Here is a 20006-nt window from a genome sequence, read left to right on the forward strand (position 1 = left end):
AGAAAAGTCTAATGAAGACATTATGCCAAAAACAGGGAAACTGGATTAGCAATGAGACACATAGTTACACCATAGTCCAAGTTGAATTACAAAAAGAAACTGTAGTAGACCTTCAGCAGTGCCCTACTACACTAACCAAATTAAGGTTATTAAATGTTAAATATGTGAAATTATGTTTTCAGCCTCAAGAATTGTCCGTGTTGCCTTTGTGGTACCAAATGCTGTAGCTTCCCTGGTTGTCCACTAGAGAGCGGAAGAGCCTAAAGCTTAATGTGCTTCATCTCGGGATGGCTGAAGAGGAGGAACTAGACAGAACTCTCACTCTGCTCTTTTTCTGGATTCCGTAAATGTACGCAAATATGGCGTTCACACGTTGCCTCTACGGTACGGTACAGAGTTAGGCTGTCGATTATTGATAAGAGGAAAAATACAAAAAAGAGCTACCACTCATATATTTTGTAAAAATGTCGAATGCCTAAGTTTATACCTTGCTCCACGCCGCATGCGCCATGACTGACTGCATTTTTTTCTGACCGGAAGATAAGACAGTTTTGCTATCATGCAGCACATCTTCTTTAAATGCAATCTTTGATGTAACTCCGCACACTGACACTTGTTGGAGACACATGTGTTCCTGTGTGTTGCTCTGTAGTTTACCGACTTACCGGCAGATGAAGAAGCCTGTTATGGTGACATTTCTAACCGAGTTTTAATGGTAAGTCTGTTACTTGAGGCTAGCTGTTCACGGCATTTGTCGCTCTTACTGGGTTTCCTCGTAAAGACCCTCACAGACACTCATTAGCTTATATGTAACGTTGATGTAAACTCTGTCAAAATGAAACGTCCGTGCATCTTCCTTAACGTAACCTGCTTAAAATGAAAGCAGTCTCAGAAAAATACTGCCAGCGTTTGTAAAACCTTTAACCAGCTTACTATTCTCCTTTCTTTCGTGTATCAAATTTGGCTTATATACAGTGTGCCGTGTTTAGCTTTGCTTTGGCGCATCCCAAAACTGTAGCATTTTAGCTTGCTATGCTAATTTAACTAGCTTTCCAGAGTAGAAGCAGCTCTGATGGCTCACGGTCAGGCTTTTCTCTACTGTTGTTCCTCCGTAGTATCACGTCAATCGACATGTGTTTGCTCCTGCTGTTGTATTTACAAGGGCTCTGTAGATTTCCACAGGTTGTGCTATAGGTGGACTCAAACTAGAAGAACTGAGTGTCGTGATGCACACAAACTGTTTGTTGTTGAAAGAAAGTTGAAGGGATTCATGTTGATTTGTTTTTGGGTTTTTTTACACACATAAAGTAGGGATTCCTCAATGTGTTTCTCAGAGACCTAAGACCACACTGAGCCATGTCTTGCCAAGTATGTGACTTAGTTGTTAACTCGCATAGTTGGCACAGAAGCACATGTCTGTAACCTCACTGGGGAGAAAACAGCTGTACCACTGCTGTCATCTAGGCCTCAGGTCAGACCCTTAAACACACTAAAACCAGTGATGATGGGATGAAGATACTCCTCATTTTGCTGAGGATGTAAATAGTAAATAGTTGCAGATCAATTTTCTGTCACTTGACAGATGGTTTCAGCTGTATTTCATTTATATCCAAAACAAATGCATGTAAATCACATTCCTGGACACTGCTGGAGCAAGTGGGAATGTTACTCTGCAATTTTATGGCGATCAGACTTATTATTGAAAATACTGACTACACTAGTATCCAAAGGGGTGATGGGAGTGGGTTAACACTCTTACGTAATCCAAATCAATTTCCCTCATCAGTCCCAAACATTTTTTCAGCACGTCTCTGAAAATCTCCATCCCCATGATTACATGTTTGATGGTGTGTGTAGTTAAAGAAGCGTGGAACATCTGGGTGTAGTGTTGAGGAGGTGTTGTTGGGTGGAGATCCCCTTCTGTATGTGCAAAGTGGATTTCTCACCTTATCTCCTCAGTTTATTACCTGTACGGGGAGCCAGATGAGCCGACATCTGGGGCAGGTCGCACATCATCAGGCAGTGTGTTATTCCTGACGGCTGTAGTCAGCGTCAACAGGCAGAGCAGGCAGGCTTCTCACTGATACTGCAGGGCTTAACGGTGGATCCGGTCAGCTTTTACCACGGGGATTATGAGGAGGGAATGAAGTCGTGTTTGTTTGTTGTTGTTGTTTTTTCCCCCACCCAGTCAAACCTGTTTGTCAAACTGAGCCACAAGTGAATGACGCTTTGGTATTTCCTCTTTGTTGAATAATAGATTTTCAGAAACAGTTGGAAGGGGCTGCCTTTGTCCTTTTGGGTCTGTTGACTCATATTTACTGACGTATAATATGGCTGTTTGGCAATGTTAAACACCTATTCCATATGGATTATGCCATTCTTCCTCTACAGGGTGAAGGTACTGCTGCTGCCAGCTGTACTAAATAGCATCTTAAAGCATGGAGTAGTCAGCGAGCGTCTGAGCAGCTTTTATAGTGTAAATAACCTGATTATTCAGTAACATCATCCAAGCTTTGCCCTCAGTTAGTGTTTCCTCTGACCCCATGTATGAACTCTGAAGTCAAACCAGTATCTCGTGCTTCTGTTGGGTCTGCAGGTCACTGACCCTGAACCACACAGGCCACACACGTCTGGACCTCACTCAGTGATATGCAACCACCCACTGACCGACTCATTAACTCAACATGCGCACTCATTAGACCATGAACAGAGACTCATACATGCATGTTTGTGCACACGCATTTATGGATGCGAGCACAAAAGCATAGACTACAATGCATATCTACATGTACAGTGAGTACAGAAACACTGCTGGGTTTACTGGTCAACAGAATGCCAGTGTGACATCAGTTCTGTCAGTAAAAGCTTAAAAGTGAGTCTCTGTTCATCTTTCCTCAGCTGCTGTTCAGTAAGGTCACAGGTGGACAAGGAAGGACACTGTGAACCCAAACATCAGGAGGAGTGACCCAGCACTCTGATACCGCTCACCTGGGCTGCAGGCATCCACACATTCACCCGGTGAGTGACAGAACTGCAGCAGGTGAATTGGCTAGCATGCATGTTTTATGGCTTGTCTGTACTTATGAGACGCTGTAAATAAGTGCAGGAGTTTGAATAAATAAGCACATCAGCATTTAGACATCAAACTGGGCATTAGAAGACTGCTGCATGCATTAGAGATTGTCTGGGGCGTCCCAGAGGACAGCCATTGTAAAAGACGGATTTCACCACTGTGAGTGTGTCTTAATTAGGCCAGCAATGATTACTTTTGTGTCAACTGACGAAACAGTGACATTAATCATACCAAAACTTCATTTCATCATATTGCCTTCTGCAGGCACACACTTAATATGGGACACTGCATTTGTCAGCGAAAGCTTTGGTTAACACTGTGGTCTGCCACAGTTCAAAGATTCGCACTTTAGGTGAATTGCATGTAGTCTCAGAGTAAGCGTGTGCTGTCTGTTTAATGTTAGCCCGATGATAAGCTGCCCTCTTCCCTGTGTATGCTGTGATGGGTTTCAGTCTCCTGAATCCCCAAACAGGATAAGCACCTGAAGAGAATGGAGAGCTGAATGACTATGAAAGCCTTCTCGTTCACTGGACTGTGTGTCTGTAGTTCAACAGCGTGGTGACCCCTCTCTCATGAAATGATCAGCTGATGCATTCTGAGCCATCAAAAGGTCATTAAACGTATTTGAGTTGATGTTGTTTTAGCCTTTAGTTGCTTGAAAGTTGTCAGAATGTTGAAGGGCAGACCTAAAAAGATTCTACATGGGATTCAGATTGAAAATAAGGGGATTTGATACTGGATTTGAATTCAGTAAAGTACTATTGGACCACATCCCGAGATATATTTATACACTGAGTGTGAAGGAAACACTGATTATATGAGCTGAGAGTATGTTGTTAGGTAAATATTGTATAACATTGCATTAAACACTAAACATCAGTGCGTAATAAGACATCCCTGCAGTGGTTTAGAAAGTCGTATTACTAATTACATTATTCTGCCCTGTTATTTTACAAAGCGCTCTATTTGCTCTCAGATATGTAAACATTTGTACTCAAGCCGCAGTGCAATAAGTATTTCATCACAGAGTTACCCTTCATGTCACTTAATTGTTGGCCTGGTGCCATGAAGGGGCCCCAGCTTCCCTGTTCCAGGCGAGCTTGCTCTGTCAGCTATTGCTCAATCCTTAAGGGTTCTTTATGATGCTTGGTCAGGACCCTATCTGCCGATAGTCCTGAGCTTTGGGTCGTAAGTGAGAGTATGAGATTGTGAATACAAGCAGCTGAAATGAGTTGTCCTCACGTGGTATCTTTGGATTCAAAGGAGCTGGTTGAAGTGGTTTGAGTGTTTGATTAGGATCCCCCTTATCTCATGCTGAAATGTACACCTTTAGACTGCCGTTAAAGAGACACAAGATTCTTCAACACTCTTGACTCCTAAATCACAACATGGTGTCATTATTCAACTCAATGAGACACTGTAAGGGTATGTATGCATTGCAATACATCACAGCTGCTTTGTGGTTCTGATGACATCCCCACGAAAATGCTTGTTTCACTTATTATCATTATGAGGGCTGCAGCTGATTATTATATTCATTATTTATTCATCTGTGAATTATATTCTTGGTTAATCAAATAGTTGTTTTGTCTGTAAAATGTCAGAAAATTGGGAAAAATGTTCATGAGTGTTTCCCAAAGCCCAAGATGATGTCCTCAGAATGTCCTGTTTTTTCCACAACCCAAAGATATTCAGTTTACTGACATAGAGGAGTAAAGAAACCAGAGAATATCCACATTATTAATCTAATACTATTATATTGTCTAATATTACTATATTAGATTAATCATTGCAGCTCTAATTATTACTGTTTTTGATTACTTGTATTTTGTCCCTCTGCGGTTGCTGTAGGTGATGTGAGGTTTTTGTTTTGTATGAGCTCACCAAACCAAATTTCTATCAGCTAATGTAAGTAGTGAGCAGGAGGAGAGCGGCAGCCTTGACCCCTGTGATGGTGCAGCGCAGGAATTCACCGGCTGCATGGCATCACTTTGGTTGGTTGTTAGGTTGCCTTTGGCTCTTTTTCCTTATCAAACACGGACACAGTGTGGGAAACGGCTCCACATTTGTCCTTCGGTTTTCCCAGGATGGATAGTTAGAATTGCTGGCATTCCTCGTTGAAACCAAGGACACAGCTATACTGCAGCTTCCTGAGCCCCCTGCTCAACATAAGAGCATTGAACAAATCAAATCACTGGCAGATTTGTTTATTTTTTACTCAACATGTCTGCCTTTATTGGCAAGTTAATTTTAAATATTGAGGCTGGAGAGGTTGAGGGAACTCAAGGGGGGATAGCTTGTAACACATGCCAGATCTGACCTCATGATGTCATAATCACATGGTATGTGCCTTCAGAACACAAAGCTGCCAGGATGCTCCATATTTGGGAAACTCAAAGACAAATGCTAAAACCATATTTCCACGATGTCCTGTGAAAAAAAAGAACTCTAAATGTCAAGGCACGTTGTTCATGAAATATCCTTGAGGCACTCGTGTACACCCACCCTGTGCACAGAGCTCTGCAGTTGTCCCCTTGTGCCTCTGCTCTGCTCGACATGAGTGGTTTAGTGGCTGAGATCAAACAGGACCATAGAGCGTCAGCCTTGTGCTTCCCATGGACGTGGTGGTGACAGCTTGAACAAGGGAACATGATGTGCTGCCCACTGCCTTCAGGAGCAGGCCTGGCGTACTGCAGCCCGTCACTCCATCCATTCATGGGCAGACCATTTGTGAGTGTAGTGTTTGTGTTGTGTTGCTCACTCGTGAATTGATGCCAAACGGTGTCTCATGATCATCCTGCTCAGGTCGGCTTGTTCTTCAAATCAAACTTCTGACTGCAGTATGTTACAGTCATGACTGTGAGCAGTAAACCCAACATTAAGGGTTCTCTGAGAAACCTGTGGGTGACATCACTGTCACTACACTCAGGCCAGGCTTTTCTATGGATATCAAACAACATTTCCTTATTTACATTGTCCACCTGCCAGGTATAGATCCTAACTAGCGGCTAAATCTGATGCAATACATCTCTTGTCTTTGTCAGTGTCTTTGTACACTGTCCCTGACAAATACATGTAATTAAAAAAACAAAAAGTATGGAAAATATGAAGTGCGCTCATTATGGAAATCAAGAAGTTGCTCACTCTTTAGTCCCTTTCATTGTTTGTATGGCAGAAGCCACTGATGTGTGGAAACTTCCTTTCTATAATTTGAAGATATGACTAGTTGTCTTACATCTGAACCAGCGCAAAGCCAGTCAAACCACCTGAGTGACATCACTCAGGGAGTTTTCTTTGACTGTACAGTCACTCACAGAGCTGGAGGATGCTGTAAAAATAGTTTTCACAAACTGTGCCAAACTTTTACAAAACAGATTAACACAAGTTCACATTTACACTCTGAACAATTTTTCGTTAACTTGCACCTCTGTCCTTTTTCATTCACTCACACCTTCACTCTTCATCGAGTCTCTGTCTGTCTGTCTGTCTGTCTGTCTGTCTGCCTGTCTGTCTGCCTGTCTGTCTGTCTGTCTGTGTCTGCCTGCCTGCCTGTCTGTCTGTCTGTCTGCCTGTCTGTCCGTCTGTCTGTCTGTCATTTGGTATTATTTAATTGTAGTTCATGTCTCTTGTTCCATGTCAAACAGCATAGTGTACAAAGGGTGAAAGGCAGCCAGCATGTCTTGTGTGTCAGAGTGAGCGTGCAGTCCACAGATGACTGAGTGCTGACACCTGGCCCTGTGATTGGCCAGATGACTTTCTCTGACCTGTGAGTCATCACAGCTATGCACTGCCAGCCTGTCTGTTGTGTTCGATCACAACGATGGCTCACATTAAATGTGATGACAGACTTTAGTGAGATCTATGCAGCCTGCAGCACATTGATTTGCTGTTAGATACGCAGGCTCTGGTGGCTTGTTCTGTGTATTATTACGCAAATTATTATGTTATTGTTATTAAGAGGCCAATACAGTCTTTGTCACATCAGCCTTCTTCATCTTTCTCCTCAGTGTTTTGCAGTGAGAAATTGTTTGATACAGCACAATTGCTCTCTTATTTGTGTGCAATCATAAATAGATCTACCCATTATCACACTGTTTTATTAAAGGAGACCGCAAGAAGAAATTAAGGAGGAGGAGACGCAGCAGCCATGCATTTGGAGCAGTGAGAGCAGTACAGCGTATTGGTTAATTAGCAGTTGAACTTGGCAGTTTTATCTGTTTGTTTTGTATCTTACTGATGGTTCTATTGATCACTGAGACAGCACTGACGATTAGAAATAGTAGTTTCTGTGGAGCTTAGCCTGCTGCATTTCTCTCGGGGTGGTTTCAGTGTAATGAAGCTTTATTTAATGTAGAGTAACCAGTCACTTTGCTCACCACGCTCTTCATGTAGCTTTCCAACACTGTTTGTTACAAGACAAAACAGTTTACAGTTAGCAGTAACAATCACAAAGAACTGCTAATTTTGAACTGTCTGGACCCTGAAGTTCAGCTTCCTAATCGCTCTGCATCATGTGGGCTGTAGAATCACGGCTCTGTTGTGAGTTTGGATCCATAAGGTTTGCTTCTGTAGATCTTACAGTCTTACACTAGCATGTTACATTGGATCGTATTTATTTTGATGATTTGTTCTCCATCGGCACTCCATCCTTTACCGCACCCTTCTGTTAGTATGCCCAGAAAACCACATCCCTCTGTGGCCTCTTATTCAAATGTCAGCTGTATGCACCAGCTGGCTGTTATTACTCAACTATGTGTGTCTGTGTGTGTCTGTGTGTGTCTGTGTGTCTGTGGCATTTAGTCGTTCAATTAAGGTTAGATAGAAAGACAGAGACCAACTGCCAGTGTCTAACAATCTGGTGATGGGCTTCAGGGTCTGTTGCTCGATGGAGCCAAATTTCTGTTCCATCATACACAATGAGAACAGGATTCCAGTGGAGTCTGTACTCATTTGGCTGTCCACAGCCATACAGCCTGAATGAATCAGCCAACGTTTAAACTGAGCACTATTGTGACCCCGAAAAGCTCTTCAGTGTGTCTCAATCATTAGCTTTAGCTTTATCTGAAATTCTAGTCAAGATTTTTCCAGAAGTCCCACAGGTCCTGCTGAATCCCACAGGAATGGGAATAAAAACATGTAGAATGTTTCTGTTCAGATTGTGGTGTCAAACATGTGGACAGTAAATGTCCTTTCACTGATGGATGGACTGTGAGATGCAGTTTAAAGCTCAAAAAATCTACTTTGTGGACCTTTTTGAATTGACATTATTTTGTCTCATGGGCTTGACATTGCCTTAAAGTAGCTATAATCAATATTTTCATTGTAACAGTGGATCACATGGCTACTTGTATAGAGCCCTATGATTTCCACAATGCAGAAAACGAGGGCGGAATCACAGAATTTGACAATAACAAGGGAATCAACTGTAAAACATGGAGTATTCCTGAACATACCCAATTGTGGATGCAGTTTCTAAAAATCAGGGTTTTTCCTCAGTTTAGAGCTGTTTTTTGTGAAGTCCATTGAACAGAAAAACCTGTCCTATGCTTTACATCAAGAGATCCTCTGAGAGTGTGTGAGAGAGGACACATTTAACCAATTGAAATAAACACTGTACTTTCAAAGCGTACATAAGCATGCAAGAGGAAAGTAGGACTTGCAAATTTGTCTGCAGTTTGGAAGCAACAATCATTTGTGAAACGGGATGCTTGTGCCATTTGCAATCTGTGTAAGCAGTAAATCCTTCTTGTGCATATGCCAAAGATACATTATGCATATGCTCTGAGGCAGATTAACAGAGCCCATTTACAAATGGAAATAGGCCGACTGGAGCCTTTTTTGTAGACACCTCTGTCAACATCACCCAGGTGCTCAAAGTCAATGTAGAACATCTACCCCAGAGGGCAACATGCCATGGTGCATCCATTTATGAACTGGCTTAATGGGCGGCAGCTGTGGCATTTCACAGTGATCTGTCTTTGTCTGCATGTCACTCTGCCTGCACTGAGTGTGGCTTCAAACTGACATACAGCACGGCACAGTGTGGGTTTCAAATAAAAGATGAATATTTAGCCAAAAAATGACATCTTTGCTGTTCTTCTGTGAGTTTACAACACAGTGAGACCAACCACAGCTCCCTGTCCAGATAGTTATGAGACGTTTGTTCCTAGCCACGAGACATGAAACTATCTGCCTCTATAAAATTCACTTTGATATTTATCTGCATAATAAATGCCACTGCAGAATACGTAAGCAGCAGCAGCAGTAGTTGTTTCCACTTGTTGCTGTTGCTAACATCAGATGTGTGTGTAATCTTGCACAGCAGCTGCTAAATTTCACTCTAAGGCCTGTTTGGTCTTCATGCCATACATAGACTGAGACAGACAACCACACAGTGCAGCAGAAACAGAATGCACATATTACATGAGGCCGTGATTGCAAATATTGTTACGTAAACACGCAAGTGAATCCACACAAAGACATACAGCTCTGCTGACAGGCAGGCAGACAGACAGCTGACTGATCAACGAGTCACTGACAAGTATCCATTTATAATCTGAAGTGCCAAAAATTGTACATACAATAACACCCTTAAACCCCACACTCCATTACCTCACTAGCTACACAGTGACACCCCTCTGCCAAGGCCAGGCAGATTGTCAGAAGTGATGGCATCAGTAGCTGCGGGTTGTGTTGGAGGAGTTGAGACGAGTTGCTAAGCTTCACTGACAGGCTTTGGCTTCGCACCCCGACTGGCCAGGAGTCTATGGGCAAGCCCCGAATTAGCGCAGGGCTTTCCCACTATGTGAGAATGCTGTGGTGGTCGGAGCGTCTGTCAGTGTCACACAAGTGTGGAGACCTGGGTATACAGCTGACTTCAGAGTTATTTTAACCCCTTGAGTGTGAACTCCTGGGTGTTGCTGCAGTCATCAGTAAACGTTCAGCTAGAGATTTGACATAACTAGCATGAGTGAATTGAATCTGGCAAGTGTGAAATCATGGGTATAAAAATAAGTTTCAGTAATGAATTAGAAACGCTGTTGTGATAGAAAGTTAGAAACAAAGCAGCATTTAGCACAATTAACATGAAAGGAAATCAGTCTTAAAAGCAATGACAAACATCTGTCATGATCCTCAAATAAAAACAAGAATTACTAATGTGGATTAGGTAAATCATAGGATACGAAGAACAATAATTCAATGGTGAAGACCAGAATTTCTTGACAAAGAGACATAAATGTTGTTCTCATTTGTGGGTACGATTGTCCTGTGGATACTGAGTGATTAGTTGTCTGCTATGGAGACAAATTTCTCTCCATGAATGTTTTTCGAGGATGCAAAACAACATATTTTAGATAAAGATTACAAAAATCCACTCGTGTAAATGAACCGTTGATACCCTGCAGGAGCTTTAATACCACTTGTGTCCTCCATGAGCCCTGTGCCACAATACAGTTGTACCAAACACAAAACGTGCCGACAGTTACTTGTAATTTCTAATGAGGACATTAGAACAGTCTCTTTATTTTTCTATTTTTTACACTTTATTTTTAAGCCACATTTTTCACAACACTTGACGTACTACATTCACAAACCTTTTTAACTAATGTAGGTGAATACGAACCAGTAAAGGCACACATGTCGATGCAATCACACACGCACACACACACGAGTTTGGCCCACATTGTCTTTATGTAATGTTTCAGTGTACCACCCAGTGTGCACTAGAGGAGAGGCAGGATGAAAGCTTCTTGCAGCGACAGATATATGAGAGAGAACGGTAATGAGTGGGCTGGAAACCGTGACAGTTGGTCTGCCGCAAGTAGGGGTGTGCGAGAGAAAGAGTGAATAAGAGGAGGGGGTTATATGTGGGAGTACACCACAGCAAATATGGTATAAGACAACACGATGCAGCCGCAGCCCAGTTTTATTCAGCAGATGAACGAATGAGCAAGGAAGCATGTCTCGTCCAGACACCCACACTGCCTGGGCTGGTGTCCGAGGAGATTAGCAATACATTGTTATGTCTTTCTCTCTTTCTCCCTCTGTGCGTTAGGTTGTTTTAAATATCTTGTGCCATGTCCATTCCTGAGGTATTAGTTTGGCCTGGTAAAATTCCACCATGCCAGTCATTCCTATGGGACACCATTTTTATAAAGACACCAGGAAGCAGCTTTTGTTGCTGCAAAATGTCATCCACATTTGTCTAATATACGGGGCTGGCATGGTGCACCCGCTTGAGCAGGTAGATTACCTCAAGGGTTAATCCTTAGGGATCCAGTAGTGTTACAGAAAGGAAGTAAAGTTTAACTCTGCCGTTGTTTTCAAAGCAGCTCTTGTTCACTGCTCACATTGTCCAACACAGTGACCTGTATGGAATCAAGTCCTCTGTGTATGTCAGAGTAGTGGGTAGTGGTGATTTTCTCTGTGGCGGAAATTTCTCCATTTTCATAAAGTACACCACTCATGTGCCTTATTTCCATACGGCAGTGTGAGCTGCTGTGATCAGAGCCGGTAAAGGTGGCATGGCACAAGTGGTTTTCCATACAGCAAGAAGAGCACGGTGAAAATAAAATTAAGTATGGTAGCTCATTGCTAAAACATGCTCAAGCCCTTGAATTATATAATTTCCTTGTTCAACTGTCAGGATCAGTGGTGTTTGGTCATTTAGAAGGACGTTTTATCCTCATGAATATAACAGAAATAGAGCCCAGGAGCTTGCTACTAATGAAATGTTAATCCCTTGAATTACACGGCTTTCTTGCTCATTTGACAGTGTTTGATGTTTTGCATGAATACGCACGCACACACACACACACACACACACACACAGTGGTTTTTGATCCTTGATCATCCACTCAGAGTTGAATATTGTTCTAGTTTTTACACCTGATTCTAGCTGCTGTTTTTTTTCTTACCTACCATCTGCATGGAACATGTTGCTATGGCATCAGTGAAAAGGCTGAGGTCTCCCTGTTGTCACATTTTGTTCAAAGAAGGAATGTCAGTTTTGGTTATTACTGCTTTCGATAGCCTGACACCCATTGAACCAACTGGTTAATTTTGAGGTGAGGAGCACTCTGGACTGCATGTTCCAGTCAGGGTTCTGTTAGAGAACATTTGTGCTGGTCTACGTGTCCTGGAAGATTTCAATGCCACAGACAAGTTGGAAGATATTCCAGTCATATATTATCCGTTGTTATGGACCCGTATTCCATATACTAATGGAGGTAACAGTTTTTGAAACTGGTCCAGTGTTGAACGAGAGCGCTGCAGCCAAGAGCCGCAAAATGGACTGCAATGTGATATCTCAGGAGAAGTACGTCCAAAACAGCTTGTTTTTGCGACTGATTGGCTAGTGAGAGGAGTAAGATACTTAGATACTACATCACTGTCGCCAAAGCCACCAGACTCCACTTACAGAAACAGTGATTTTATCATTCTTCATTGAAAATTGGCTGACTCAAAATAAAACTCACCAAAACCTTCTTAGTTCATCTTTCTACTGTTCCAACAATCACCACCAACTCTGTTTTGGTCAAAATAATTCCTTAATTCACCAAATCAGGACAGGAATGAGCCAGAGGGCGGACATCAGAGAGGCAGCAGGGGAAACTTTGTGTACGGCCAGAATTTTTTCATATCTAACTCGGGATTTATTTTCATTGGACATTATGACCAGAGAGACTTGGATATGATGGACATCAACAGATTTTCCTGGTAAACAATGATTATCAGTTAATGGAAACCCTGCTTCCTGTCAGCACTGACGAAGTAACTGTGACGGTAGATGTGATGTAGCTTTCCTATGTGAGAGCTGTCCAGCAGTTGGTGGCCAGAGTTAGCTTGTCTGTCCTGGCTCGCTTCCATTAGCTCATCTTTGTGTTTTTCCATGCGTTTAATCACAGTAGCTCTCAATAGTATTACATGCTCAAGGTACCAGACAAGTGGTTTCACTCCTTTGCCCTCTGCCACACTAATTGGCAGCATGTGAGTCTCCATCATGCCAACTGTATGATGGCCTCAGGCTAATGTGCGTCACACTGTGTGTGTATGCAAATTAACCTCTGGGCCGACATGCCTAACCGGTCAAAAATATTCTCATGGTTAAACGATTAACAGTTAACCCTAGTTCAAAGAGCTGTTTGTCCCATCTGCTTTTCCGTCTCTCAGAACGTTTATTTCCATTATGTCTCTCTCTCTTCGACCCAGAGACTGAAACCATGTGTCTCCACAGGGGAGGTGACCACTTCCTTAGAGATTTTTAGAAACTGAAACACGACATCATCTTTACAGACCAGAATGGAAAAAATGAAAAAGCCAGCCCAACACTGGGGCTGGTCTAAAGATAATTTTTAATTTGCTAAGCAGCTAGGGTATTCTCACACATAGCTCTGTTGCAGTTGGACATTGTCCATAATGGTAGAGAATCAGACTGTTGCCTGATTACATTAATAACCCTTATATTAATACTATTTGATCGCGATCGCCTGCTTAAATGGCTCTGTGCTGATGTAATTGCAGTGAATATGATTTCTTGCCAGAAGACAAAAGCTGGACTCCGTCATGGATTTTTAGAGTTGTTCTATTTTTAGTTTTGTTTTAGCTCTTTCCTCTGTTTCCCTGTGCTGTAAGATCAAAGTTATTGAGTAATTTTGTCATTGAGCCAGATGTTGCATTCCATATAGGGCTGTCAGGCAGGCCGACTTCTAAGTCAGAGTTGTTTGTGTAATTTCACAAATGGTGTGTGAAGTATGGTCAAGAGCAGCACAATCTGTGGTGTCTACACATGTATGTCCGCCTGTATGAGAGAGCAGGCAGTGAGAGTCAGGCCACGAATGTGCATAAACACTAGTGGTTCTGTTTTTCCTCATGGGGCTATTAAAATTGCCCTGAGCCATACCAGCGCTCACAGAACCAGGGGAAATAATGCTCTTTGATGTGAAGGCATCAGTGCCTTCACATCAAGAGAGAAATGTTGCTGGATTGTATTTTGATGGATTGACTATTATCCGTGGTACCTAGTGTTTTCTCAGCCGGCAGTCTCTCCCTCTTCTCTCCCTCCTTGGTGCTTGATTGCAAGGTCCTGAACTAAAGCTGAATTATTATGGAAAGATGTTATTTGGTCACTGAAAAGACAAGAGAAATGTTTGCTTCCATATCAGCAAATTTATTGCAAGATATTTATGGAGAAGCTCCCTAACAATTACCCAACACTAAAAAGTGTTGTTATCACATGATAAATGTGTCTGTTTATCTTCCAAAGTACAAAACCTTCCCACTGAGTAACAATTCTGGGAAAGCCACAGCAGCAACACCTAATGTGTGGAGTTCTAGTTGGAGCTGTTACGGAGGCCCCTTTGCAGGGTTCTTCCCAAAGATTGAAGCTATGATGCTACACCATTTAAGATAAACATTTGAAATATTTCTCACTCACTCCTCTAACATGATATGTATTTCCTCCCCTCACTGCCACTGAGTGGACAAACAGACAAACAGCTGCGTCACACAGCCGGAGCAGAATCTGATTGATTAAAATGAAAAGTGTTAATGCCTCAAGTCAGCTGATTGTGTTTAGGATTTATCATCTGGGAACAGTAAATTAAAATTTAGTGCCAATCCATCTTGTCGATGTTGAGATATTTCACAGTAAGTGAAAACTTCGACCTGATGAGGCCAGCGGAGAAGTCAGGAGATCACCAAAGTCAGTACATTCATGAATATCTGGACAAAACTTCATGTCAATACTTCCAGTAGTTGTTGAAATATTTCATTCTGGACCAAAGTGGTGGACTGATAGACCGACACTCCCATCCCTACCATGGCTAAAAATGTAAAATAGCTGATTGGATACGTTTTAACCCCCTTACAGTGACTCTCCTAAATCAAGACTGGTGCTCTCTTTTGTAATCACAAGATATTATTAATGCTATAGATGACAGTAATATTAGTGGCAGCTCTGCCTCTCATTGGCATTGGGCAGAAAATATCTCTGTTTAGACCATTTTTAACTCATAAAGGGACAGCTCAACATTTTCTGAAATGTCCTTTTTTGCGTTCTTGCTGCATTAGATTGGATCATTCCCCTCTCTTTCACAAGTAAGCTAAATGCTGTATGATGTACTTGCGCACACACAGACTCCCTCTAATGCAGAATTTTCAGTCAGTCTGCAGTTTGCGGTTATCAAGCTGTGCTTTGTGTTATTTGAGAGAGCTTGGGGAAGTGAGAGGACAGGAACCTCAGGAGCTTGTTCTGCTCCTCAGGCGCTGCAACACGGAAGGTCGCTTTCCTCATACTTTTCCCTTTTACAAGCACTCAGCAGGGAAAAGAGCTTTAACGGCATCAGCTTGTGTTGCCGTAGCTGAGAAAAACACTTCATACTTGCAAAAAGTAGGTCTCGTAGCTTGGTATCTAAAAGGAATACCAAGAATGGAAGAATACTTATTATTTAATGACTCAGCTCTGTGGTAAAAAGCACAATACGGAACTGAAATCCTCCATTCTTGAATAGATGAACCATTGTCAATTAGTCAGGCTCCATTCACTGCTGATATCATGTTACAGTCGTGTCATTAGCTACAGCTTTGCTTTTGTTCCTGGTGGCTTTAGAAAAACAGGCTTCCATTATTTTTAATGTCCTCTGACCAGAAAAACACAAGTTTTTTTCCAGCTGATTAATAGTTTCTATTCTTAATCACCATTGACCATCTAGTTTCAATTTTCTAACTCATCAATACATCTGCTTATCACATAAAGTCTACTTTCTCTCCCTCTCTGATCGAAACAGAGGACTCAAGGACCGCGTTTAACTCCACTTCCTGGAGTGTCAGTCGGCTTGTTAGTCAGCTGGTCGGCCGATAAAGCTTGTTGGAGTACGAATGTTTCTTCTTTCATTTAAAAAACGAGTAGGTACAACCTCATGTGGCCTGACACATAGAGGAGGGATCCCCTCAGTTTTCATCTAGCACCATCATTCAGTTCAAAATTTGAATTGGTCCAATACTTAGAGACCAAACACCTGAACTTAATGACAATCCTATTGGAGCTGCAACAGTTAGTCGAGTGCTCAAAACAAACCCAGACTCAGACATTGGGTTATTTTGTTTCAGCTATAGTTGAAAGTGTTTTCCTCTTACCTTTTTATATTTTACACATTCATATTTTAGATTTTGTTACATATTTTATTGAAAATTTGCACAAAGGTTCTAAATGAAAGGAGAAAATTGTATCTCCCCCCCCAGCTATAGACAGTTTTGCTTTCAACTAGGTCACACAACACTTCATACAAACTAGTTATTTTCTGTAGTTACCCGGACCTTTGTATTCTGACGTTAGCATTTAGCTCAAAGTACTGCTGTGCCAAAGTACAGCCTCACAAAGCTGTTAGCGTAGCTGTAGACTCTTAGTCTTGTTTAACTTAATGAAATATCTTCTTTTTACAGATTCGACTCTGTCTGAGGTCTGAAATTACCCTGTGAGCCCAGAAGACGACACGAAGGGTTTGTACAAAAAATATTGAAATCTGTGTTTTCATCGGCCTGCCTTTCCCTTGAAACTGTTAAGAACTGTGAGATCATCCTCTCTCCTTTTATCTGTGGAAGAAGTTGCTGTATGATGTCCAGTCTAAACATCATACCGTTGGGTGGTCATGCTGCAGCGTGCACGATCCCTGTTGTTTTTGGTCAGTGTTGTTTCCCATGACTCTGAGATGAGCCAGAGGAAGCCCAGTGTGATTTCCACACAGTTCCCAGGCCCCCAGATCCCTCCAAACACAGGCCATCACACATACACACTCGCTCATAAATCAGGGGCAAATGTGTGTGGGTGTGAGTGGGTGTGTGTGTCTATGTGTGTAACTAACATTAAAAGAGATAAATGGCCTGAACATCCTTTGCTCTTTCATGCACACATGCTCAGTCTAAGTTGTCAACCATAAACACACACACACACACACACACACACACACACACACACACAGGTCTGCAGGGCTCTCAGACTACGGGACAGCTGCAGCTTGTCCAGTTAAGAGGCCCACTGTATAAAACAAGGGCCGTCTGCAAGTCTGACTCACACATTCACTTCAGGTCACTTGCTGTCTCTGAACTTCTTTAGGATGACATCCACTTAGAGCTTTGTGGAAACAGGGAAGCTTCACTCGGTTTAATTCTGAAACAATGAGGGGTTATTATTAGGGTAATAATTAGTTGTTTACTTTCTTAGGTTGCTATTAGCCTAATGTCAGTGCAGGTGATAGCAATCGTTATGAAGAGAAAAAGGCATGCGAAACTTTCAGGTTTCAGTTGTGAAGTGTATTCAAGTCTAGATTTGTAAATTCACAGGATTTGATCGAGCTTAGCTATAACTTTAAAGGAATGGTCTGAAATTGTGAAAAATAACTTACTTGATTTCTTGCATAAAGTTAGATGACATCAGTGCCACTCTCATGCTAAATGTAAAGCTAAAGCCAACAAACTCTCTGTTAATCCACAATTTGGCATTAGTGCAATTTTCTAACTACTGAAACTCAAATAAATGGCATTGGCACTTTAACTGAACCAAGAGCTGCTGTAAAATTAGCCACAGAGGAAGTTTTAACCTCTGCAAAGTGTATTAGAATGAGTTTAACATACTCTGCTTTAATATGTGTGTGTGTGTGTGTGTGTGTGTGTGTGTGTGTCTGTGTGTGTGTGTGTGTGTGTGTGTCTGTTTTAGTTCAATATTGCGATTATGATATGACTTGAGATAAATAAACAAATATTGAGGTGTACATGTTAGCTGTACATGTCTTATGTCCTATGTCTTTCTGCTACACTTTTAACGTAGACCAAAACACTGAATAGCCCATGCCCACTGAATAAATAAATTATTTCAAACTTGCTTTTATAGAACAAATTGCACATGAATACTGTGTTAGCTAACCTCGCAACTGCTACCAAATTAACACCAATTAATCTGAAGGCTGCAAACAACTGGCTAGGGTCAGTCCTTTTGATTCACCTGCCAAGAGGACTCACAGATGAATATATCTACTAACCAACCATATTTTTTACCAACTAAAATGTATGCATATTAGGTATTGTATATATTACTACTTTATTATTAAAAAATGCTTTGGGGACACAGCTTGAAAATGATCACAGAGGTACAAGAATGTGGTTGAGTTTACTGGTAACAGTTCGATAGGATCTCCTTAGGAATTCCTAAAATCTACCTATGTAGAAATGAGTGGGGCGACTTTAGCATCTAATTATTAAAAATGCTGTAGTGAAAGAACAAGAAAGTATTGACACTTGGAGGCTTATGTATTTCAATAAAGGAAAATAAAAATAAATTAGAAACTTTCCCATTTTAAACCACTTCCATGGCCATTTGAATACAGATTACTAAATTTGCAAGGCACACATGCCATACAAAGTGACGTAGATTTCAGAGTTTTACGAGATGCACATGAATGCACCATGAGGTCCCTGTCCCTGTCCCTGTCCCTGTCCGTGTGTGTGTGTGTGTGTGTGTGTGTGTCAAATGCCAATGTCAGATACAGACAGTAGAGCAGAGGGCAGAAGCAGCATGTTCGTTAACGATGACATAGTTTTTGATAACATGACCATTTAGGTACAAACATTTATCCACCCGCTTGACGGGTGTTCATTTCAGACCTGTTGGCTCATAAAATGATATTTCGTATCCATCGCATTACAGGCAGCCTTTTGCGATGTGTTTATCATGGATGTTCATCTCATCATGAGGATGAAAATACAATTTATTGGTCAGTACTGCTTGTGTGTGTGTGTGTGTGTGTGTGTGTGATAGAGAGCAACTGAGAAAGAGTATGAGAGCTAAATATGGGTTTCTCAGTTTCCTCAGTTTCTAGTGTTTGTTTTGTTTTGTTTTGTCTGATGTTCATTAATCAACTGCAGCAGTGTGGTAGAACAATGTTGTTTATACTTAATTATCTCTTGATTCACTTTATAAGATTATTTGGACGCGTATAAGACACATGGCCCCTCTCTTACTGCCTTGTTATTGTGTAGACATCTCCCTTAGGTCAGGCTAGACTTAACAAAGGTAATGTTTGGTCGGATTCCATCCTTTTCCTTTTGGCAGAGGTTCACAGCAGTTAAAGTGGCTGCAGTTGTTTTAGGCTTTAATGGGACTATTGTAAAGTTTGTACAGTCTATGTCTATTGACATTGAAAAATGTCTACAAATGATCGTATATCATCAAAAATAGTTGCCGATTATTTTTCTGTCATTCAACTAATCAATTAAGCAAGTAATCGTTTAAACTCTACAGCCTATGATGTGATTATCAGGACATTCATGCAGCTGCACCGTCCAAACAAGTTTACAGCTACTTAATATTACATTCTTTGTGTTAAAAATTTGGAAAAACAGTGTGACTCACTGGATGTACTTTGCCAATAAAAATAAGTGCTATGGCTGCTGCTGTGAGCTTACTCCATGAATATAGTTGTGTCTGACAATTGATAGACAAGCTGCATCTGGCCATCCCATCCATACCAGTTGATGGTCATCAGTATGCAGAGACATCAGCTCTATTCCTGCGTTAATATTATTGATGCATGTGTGGGAGTGTGTGTGTGAGTGCATATGTATGCTGGGTCTGTATGTATGTATTCATTGTGTGTGTGGAGTCTTTATGCATGTGTGTATCAGTGATAGTGAGCTGGAGGCAAGAGCATGACTCATAGGGGAGGTGGTGATGTTTTTCTTGCTCCTGACTCCCTGATAAGAGAGAGACTGAGACAGTGGGCTCTGGTTAATCCTCTCTCTGCATTGGGCCTACCGTCTGCCATAAAGAACAATGGATGAGACAGGCTGGTCATCCATCTTTTCTTCTGGCTTCTGTTTATAGCTCCTGAATCACCAAGGATGGAGTGGGTTGTGATGTTGTTGAGTAACTCTTGAGACA

At 41.6% G+C, this 20006-nt stretch overlaps 1 protein-coding gene across 1 annotated transcript in view; it reads left to right on the plus strand.

Annotated features, from left to right (window-relative positions):
* Nucleotides 1–511: 511 nt before the first annotated feature.
* ncalda (neurocalcin delta a) overlaps nucleotides 512–20006 on the plus strand; it is a 64751-nt gene continuing 45256 nt past the window's right edge. Inside the window, exons 1-3 of the mRNA XM_076736813.1 lie at nucleotides 512–715; nucleotides 2899–3018; nucleotides 16517–16573. The gene's annotated coding sequence lies outside the window, so the exon portion shown is untranslated. The remainder of the gene's footprint in view (nucleotides 716–2898; nucleotides 3019–16516; nucleotides 16574–20006) is intronic.

Source organism: Chaetodon auriga, chromosome 8, assembly GCF_051107435.1.
Source record: "Chaetodon auriga isolate fChaAug3 chromosome 8, fChaAug3.hap1, whole genome shotgun sequence".
NCBI classification, from domain to species: domain Eukaryota; kingdom Metazoa; phylum Chordata; class Actinopteri; order Chaetodontiformes; family Chaetodontidae; genus Chaetodon; species Chaetodon auriga.